At 37.3% G+C, this 8,023-nt stretch overlaps 1 protein-coding gene across 1 annotated transcript in view; it reads left to right on the top strand.

Annotated features, from left to right (window-relative positions):
* The window catches only part of LOC108255830 (major centromere autoantigen B), a 1,430-nt gene extending 1,058 nt beyond the window's left edge, over positions 1-372 (top strand). Inside the window, exon 1 of the mRNA XM_017452104.3 lies at positions 1-372. This exon is cut by the window's left edge and continues 1,058 nt beyond it. The gene's annotated coding sequence lies outside the window, so the exon portion shown is untranslated.
* The last annotated feature ends 7,651 nt before the right edge of the window (positions 373-8,023 follow it).

Raw genomic sequence — 8,023 nt, 5'->3', positions numbered from 1 at the left:
TGACAGTGTTGGCACCAGTGGCGTTAGTTTGGAGTTCACGTATTAATTAGTCGGCCTAGTTTGGCTGCTTAAGCTGTCTCTAATGAGTTTTCCAAATATATGCTGTTGTTTACAGTGATGGAAAATTGAATGCCTACTTTATGATGTATTTTATGGCTAATGTTTCAAACATCAGAGGCACACTGCTACCAAAAAGCCTATATTAGGTGGATTTCTCTTTTCTTTCTATTTTTCTTTCTTTTTTTTTTCTTTCTTTTTTGTTTTGTTTAGGACTGCATTCCATGGACAAAATCTCACTCTGCTGTTATATAGCTATATCCTGTGATTGCATTATGCCTTGCAGTCTATTAAAACACACTTGTCAGTCCTTGATGTGATGCAGTGAAATATTGGCCTGCTTTTCTTATCCTGTAGACATTCCCTGGTCCTGTCTTTCACATCATAGTGTTTTCACACCAGATCCATTTAACCAGCTGATTAACAACCTTTCCTGGTTTGAACTGGGTGTTTTAGAGAAGGGAAAACCCTAAAATGTGCAGGAAACAGGGTTGGGAACCTGCACTCTAGAGCAGTGTGTATATAATTGATTAGAAGTCTTTTTTTTTTTTTTTTTTTTCTTTTTCCTTCAAAATGCAACTTTTTAAATGAGCTATTATAGTGAGGTCCAGGAGCCATTGACTGTGGTTTGGAAAAAAAATTATGTAGGCATTCAGCATCAAATTTGATCATACATGTGTGTGTAGACTGACTTTTCCTTCTTTGCAAGTTTGTTATTACTGTCCCTTTTTTTTTTTTTTTTTTATAAAAAAGTCAGGTTTGGAGTAACTGCATCATGTCCCAGAAGTCTCTATACACAGAGGTATATGTTGCCCGCACCATGTCTGTTGTGTCTTCATCAGCAGATGTTCATGGACGTCCACTTCTCGGTCGGTCCGCAACACTTCCAGTCTTTTTGAAATTGTTATAAGTTTGACAGCAGTGTCGTGTGTGTGTGTGTGTGTGTGTGTGTGTGTGTGTGAGATGTTTGCCATGTTTCCTGTTAAAGTCCATCACAACCTTGCGATAGCTTCCTGATCCAGCCATGAGAATGATTTCAATACGTTCTCCTTTTGTCAAAGGCATTCTTAAAGCCTATCTGAAAAATATATGTAATATAAACTAAGTATGAAAAAAGAAAGCACTGGAAGACATTTTGCTAAAAGGTCTTCCACATTTGGTCTCCATACATTTGCCCTTATGTATGGAGACTTTTTTGGATACCCTGTACTTTGTTCTTTACCAGATATCTTACTTTCTTTTCTGTGCAGAAATATAGAAACACTTTGCCCAATCAGCTGTAGGACTTTTTTATTTTTATTTTTTTATAAAGCTTTCTCTTATGTGGCCACATGGGGGCACTGCTTTTCATGTATTTTTCCCCCTCCTTATGACATGGAAAGTGACAAACATTTTTAAAAACTATGCAGTGTTAGTAGCAGTGAAAAATTTTCTACTATGATCCATTTTAATTCACATAGTTTTATTTGTATAATCAAACCATTTTTGTATGAATTTATAAAAAAAAAAGGCAAAAAGAAGTTGCATTTGAAAGCTTTACTTGTACATATTAAGCTACACTGTCTTTAAAATATGGCCACAGTATTGACAATACACCAAATTCCTACACATTGTCTGATAAGCTTTCATGCACTCCCACTTTATTACAGCAAAACATGACTACAGATTGTTCAGACCGTCTGAATGTCTGGGATTTGCTGGGGCGCGCTGTGGTAATCAGAGATTGCTCAGCGTACAGTGGAAATTCGTGGGATTTGATGTATTGCAGTAGTTATAACAAGGGATGCTTTAAGCGCAATGTTTTCTCCAAGATCAAACTCATATCGTGGCCTTTTTTTTTTTTTAAGTCTCATATTGCACACAGTGGAGGTTTCGGGTGTATATTTAAATCCTTCATATACTGTAACGATGTTAAGCCACTATGCAGGATAACGTTTTTGAAATGCAGGTAGAAATGAATTTTCACACAGCAGAAAGGATGCATTAAAGACATTAAAGATCTTCTATGATTAGACTTAATTAAAATAAAAAATCTGAAATAGGAAAGAAAAAAAAAGTGAGCATATGCAATGTTGAAAAGACAATAAACCCTGACTGCTAGGAGCTGCATGTTGATTCTATCTGCAACAAGACAGAAGAATTACCAACCCCCCATTTGAGTAGCTCTGTGTAGCCTAATTTGCATAAACATGAGTAATTTATGAATAATAAATGCACCCCTATTCGGCGTGATCCATTAATTTGCATATCACCATGCCACTACAGTTATTTTTTTCTGTGTGCTGTGCTATCATGAAGCACTAAGAACCTGCCTTTAACAGAATCAAGCAGAAGGACTGAGAAGGTGAGTATTTAAAGCTATTTTCCTTCTTTCCATCCCTCTTCATTTTTTCCCCCCTCTTAAATTGTACCATTTGTGAGCGTTTCAATTTGCAGTGTTGTATTATTCCGGGTAGACGGGTGTGTAGGTTTTGCAGGCTTGTCAGTCTGTACAGTTCCTAGGATGCATATGTGCTCCATTGCATAAACATGAACTCATGCTGCATTATTGATGAGATCCTGGCTCAGCTGTATGGGTAGCCAAGAAGGTGTCCGGACAGACAGAATGATGGCTTTGGTTTATTATTTGCCCGTGTCTCGCCCTGAGATTCTTCAATGAGGGTGTCAGATGCGTTATTTTCTGGATCCAGGGTGCTTCAGCTGTAGCTCTGTGTTAGAAGCGACCTTTGATGAGTGGCTTCCCCACCAGGAAAGCGTGCTCGGACACAGCAATTGCTGATGGATAGCGTTTACCTCCTGCCACCTTATGTGGTCGCTCCTTTCCAGATCCATGCGAGGTCATTTGCATGATCTATTTGTTATGCGGCTACAGTTTCTCTGGTGTCAGCAAAGCCCGTGTGGATTTGATGTAATAGCAGCTATTGTGGATGTGGATGCTGATTGGGGCCAGAAAGGTCTTGCTGATTGTGGTGTCGAAGAGACCACTGACTATTTTTGATTGGGTGACTTTTGGATGTTATGTTTTAATAGAGGGTTGGGTTTGGCGGCAAATTGTGCCTGTCATCCTGATCCCTGCTCACTCTCATTGATGTTTAAGCCTTCTTTCATTTCTTTAATGATGCGCCATCTTTCCTTGTTATTTCAACTATTTATGAGAGTCGTAGCAGACCAGGGGTGGAGGCTGAATGGAGGAAATGCAGAAAGCAAAAAGCTGCATTACTGTCACCGTGATGAACAGCCGCGTGGATGTGCGCAGACACGCCAGGAAAATCAAAGACAAGCATATTGTGACAGTGCTGGAACTGGCTGTGGGCTCTAATCAAATCAACACCGCTATGATAAACTTGTGTAGTCGGGTGGTGTGTAGGCTTTCTCTCTTTCTTTCTCTCTTTTTCATTTCCCTGTCCTTAGCGTAAAAATGTGTTGTGCGGAGGCGGATTGAATGTGCCTCCTTTTATCAGGAGAAATTGACATATCTGGTTTGATGCCAGATCTTCAGATGAACTGATGAGCCGGTGTAGTGTGTGAGCGCTGATTGCTGTGCTGTCTGTCTGCGTACTCGACCGTGTTTGCAGTGCTGTGAGACATCATGGCAGCATCAGCATCAGCCTCAGTGCTCGAATGGTTGACTGAGGGAGGTGGTTATTTTTATTCTGCCCGGTCCCTAACTGTCATCCACAGCTTCTCTGAAGTTATCTGCACAGTTTCTGATGAGTTAATCTGTGACGTGATGTTTCATAAGGGATTACACTCACTCAATTCAAAGATGTTACAGAAATCACAATGCTTCAAAATATAAAATGGATGTCACCTTTTCCTCTCCACATATAAGCCATGATTTTTTCTTTCTTTATTTATTTCTTTATTTATGTTTTAACCACAGTATCTTTTCATTCTTCATTCTGATTGGTCAGAAGGTGTTGATTCATTTTCTACACCAGCATCTCTGACAGAAGCACTGGCTGTAATTCATAACAATGAGATACATGAGATTTCTGTGAATGGTACCATTTAAAAACCATGAAGATGGCTCTGGACTGCAATTGATATGAACAGTTTTGCGCCCAAGTCTCCATCAGTGAACAGTGGATAACTTCAACAATATAGATTTCATGTGAAAACCATAATGAATTTCCTGGTTACACAATTGCACTATTTGACCATGTAGTACACAGTTATAGAAGGGTTTTATTTATAATCGTACTATCCAGTGCCACCCAGGATGGGTTCCCTTCTGATTCTGGTTCCTCTTAAGGTTTCTTCCTCATATCGTCTCTGAGTTTTTCCTTGACATCGTCGCCTCTGGCTTGCTCATTAAGGATAAATTTATACATTTAAAATGTATATATTTCTGTAAAGCTGCTTTGTGACATTGTGCATTGTTAAAAGCGCTATACAAATAAAATTTTGTTGAATTGACATCACGTTTATATTAATATACTCATTCTGATATCATTATTGTTTCTATAGTAACAGCTCATTCACAGGTACTTGTGTATATACTTGTATTATAAAAGGCTAACAATTCTGCAAGAAGAACAGTAACAGGTTTCCACTACAGGAGAGTCTTCATGAGTTTTTGCTTTCTGTTTTAAAAAAAAAAAAAAGCATCATTTTTGGTTACATGACAAGATTAATTTTTTTTTTGTTATTTTAACTTCTAGAGAGGGGGATACAGGAAAGGCTGGTCAGGCAACGACTTTTTCGAGCTGCTGTAATGTTAAGTGATAACAGTAAGTAACTTTAAGTGAAACAGGAAGTTTCATTGACGTCTACAACATTAAATGCAGTGTAAAGTATTGTATTGAAAGTACTGCATGAAAGGAATGACGTTTATCATTAATAAAGGAAAAATTATAACCATTGTGAATTTTCTGTGGCACAAGAGGAGTAAAACACTTCAAGATAGGCTGCTATTGGACAATAATCACACCACCAGTTGTTGTTTTTTTTGTTTTTTTTTTAATGGAAAAGTTTTTTTTATACGTTTACATAATTTGTGAATGACAAGCTATTTTTCGTGATATTTGGCAATATGTCCCAATATAAATATACACCCCATAGAAAGGCCATTATTATAAACATATAATAATAATAAAATCGTGCAGCTGTTATTCATGCAATGCATCATTTGGTGAAATTTTCTCAAACTGAATTTGGCACACATCCGTGTTTGGTGTGCACGTTTTGCAGGAACAAAAGCAGCTCCATGCGCATGCACTTCACCCACTCTTTATGCAAAATTAATGCCTCTGCCCCTGCGACGGCGTGATTTAATTTCTCCCTCTCGTTTTCCATTGCCCGTTGCCATGGTGAAGGAGGAGCAGGGCTGGTGTGACATTAGCGGGGACGAGTGCAGCTCTCCCCATGTATCCCAGCACCGCTGAATTACACCACCTCATCAAGTCTCCATTCTGCATGCACACGACACTGGTGCCAAGGCTGAAAAGGCAACTGACTTCCAGAAGGCATCATATATTAATGTAGCATATTAAACTGGTAGCTACCAGTAGGGTAGGGATGATGATTAATTTTCAATCATTTCATCATTAGGGACACTCAAAAGCAAAAAAAAATAAAAATAAAAAAGACATTAAAATGCATGTGAAAAATTTGTATTCTTTTCTAAGAAAACAGTAAGGTTTAATTTATGTACAGCAGAAGCCTGTAAATCCAGTGAAGTCAAAAAAAGATGAAAGGAACCGAATTATAAGGTGTCTTCTGTGCCACAGAATGCCACTGGCTTTTCATTGCAATAAAGCAGATTGCACAATATTGTCACACTCCCTTCGGTAACGACCCTGTTACCTATCATATCATACTGACCATGATGAAAGTGTGTATGTGTGTTTGTTTTACACCGCTTTGTCTGCCAGTGCATGAGTTTAGGCATAAGAGTAGGTATATCTCAGGTTGGCATTAGGCATACAATGGGCACACACACACACACACACACACTCCTCACTATCCTCAGCATGCGCTGTCCTGCCCCCCTTCCTTCATAATTGAGCTTTGTGTCTGCCTCCCTTCATTCTCAGACGTTCTCATTTGCATCCCGCATTGGCACAATCTCCAGCTGCACGGCTTAAATGAGAAACACAGACCCACTTTACGTGACTCGCATTTTAAATGCACCTCTTACTAGCAGCTCCTCTGTCAGCTCTCCATACACACACACATGCACACACACTGTTCAGCGAAATTAAACAACTGGCCATGCTGCATGACTTTGCTAAGCCTCTGTTAAATTCCAAATTATAAGTGAAATAACTTGGAGGTAGGACGCTTTAATAGTATGGTATAACAATATACTGTAATAATCAAGCCAGATGTGTGTTAATGTAATAAAGTAGCAGGTGTCAGAAACTAGTATTTCAGAGCAAAGTGCTTTAGAAGAACCATTTCACAGAGGTTGCATAGACTCAAAGACTTAACATTATTTCCTCAGAATAAACACTGATTTTCACTGATTTACATGTAGTTACTGGATATTGCAAAATTATGATGAATGTCATTTATGGGAAATAATTTTTCCCTTCATTGTGGTGCCAATGCACTGAAAGGTTATCCAGGGAACCAAAAATGGTTTTAAGGACTGTTTCTGGTAGGGTGAATTCAGGTATGTTTGGGGATCAGGTAAAGTGGAACAGATAAACCATAAAGCAGCGTTTACTTTCTAACCTGAAATGTGAATGACAAAACCCATGCAAAATAAGCCCTTGCAGTGGAGCTACATAAAATAACATGACTTAATTCATGTTACATCATATAAAGGGAGCGTGGTTAGCAAAAAACTGGAAGTTGACCCCAGAAAATTTGAGGTAGGAATAATTACAATGGTGAGTCAAATGAAAAACTTGGAATTTAAAAAAAAAATAAATAAAATAAAAAATTTATATACATAATCTCAATTTTATTCACTGCAAGTCTTCCAGCATTAATGAGTGTCCCAATTCCTCTAGAAGATGCAATCTAATTTATGTTGCACTTATACATATACTTTGGCTAGTTTTTTTTTTTTTTTTTAAATAAGGTTAAAATTGTCATTATTAATATATTACATAGTTATGATGCATAAACACACAAGAAGTACTATCACAACAAAATATGAATAAAGCTAATTTAAATCATGAACAATAATTCAGGACAGCATGGTCCACGTTAACTGGGTCTTAAAAGTGATGAGAGGAAAAATGACACATGTTAAGACACAGGAGAATAAAGTAGATTGGAAAATATAGAACATTACTTAGATGCAGAGATGTTTAGTTAGTGTATGTGTTCATAGAATTTTATAGATTGGTGTGTGTGTGTGTGTGTGTGTGTGTGTGTGTGTGTGTGTGTGTGTGTGTGTGTGTGTTTGGGTTTTTTTTTTTTAAAACCATGCTAAGCGGCAAGAAATTAATTATAAATGTTACTTACCTTTTAGTGGCACTTTTCTACTGTGATCTTCGTTTAATCTGTTCTAAGTGAATTTTAAACTGAATTTTAATTGAAAATATTTTCTACACAATGTTAATGTTAAAGGAATTGGGCAACATCTTAATGTGTAGTCAAGTCCTGTCATTGAAATTTGATTGATTGATGCCATCAATAAGTATACAACAAATTACGTTTTTTGAAATGTGTAATTGAGGATGAAAATAAAGGCCTAAACGAATGAAATGATGAATCTCATATTACCATGACAATGTAATTAAAATGATTTTCAGTCAGATTTAACAAAAGGGTAAGCAATGCTTCATTAGAATATGAGATAGTGGACACCTTTAGCATTTAGAAGTGTATCATGTGTTGGGTATTTTGATTATATTATTGTCAAGAAAGCTTAGAAAATTGTGGAAAGCAAAAACTGTCCCAGTGTTTGAATTTGAACCGACCCTGCTGTAAGAGGATAAATAAGCATGTTACAACAAAAACACATACTTTGATGCAAGAAGATCATTAAAATAAATGCTAGGTCTCT

Source organism: Ictalurus punctatus, chromosome 22 (genome assembly GCF_001660625.3).
Source record: "Ictalurus punctatus breed USDA103 chromosome 22, Coco_2.0, whole genome shotgun sequence".
NCBI lineage: Eukaryota > Metazoa > Chordata > Actinopteri > Siluriformes > Ictaluridae > Ictalurus > Ictalurus punctatus.
This window is presented reverse-complemented; position numbering and strand designations above follow the sequence as displayed.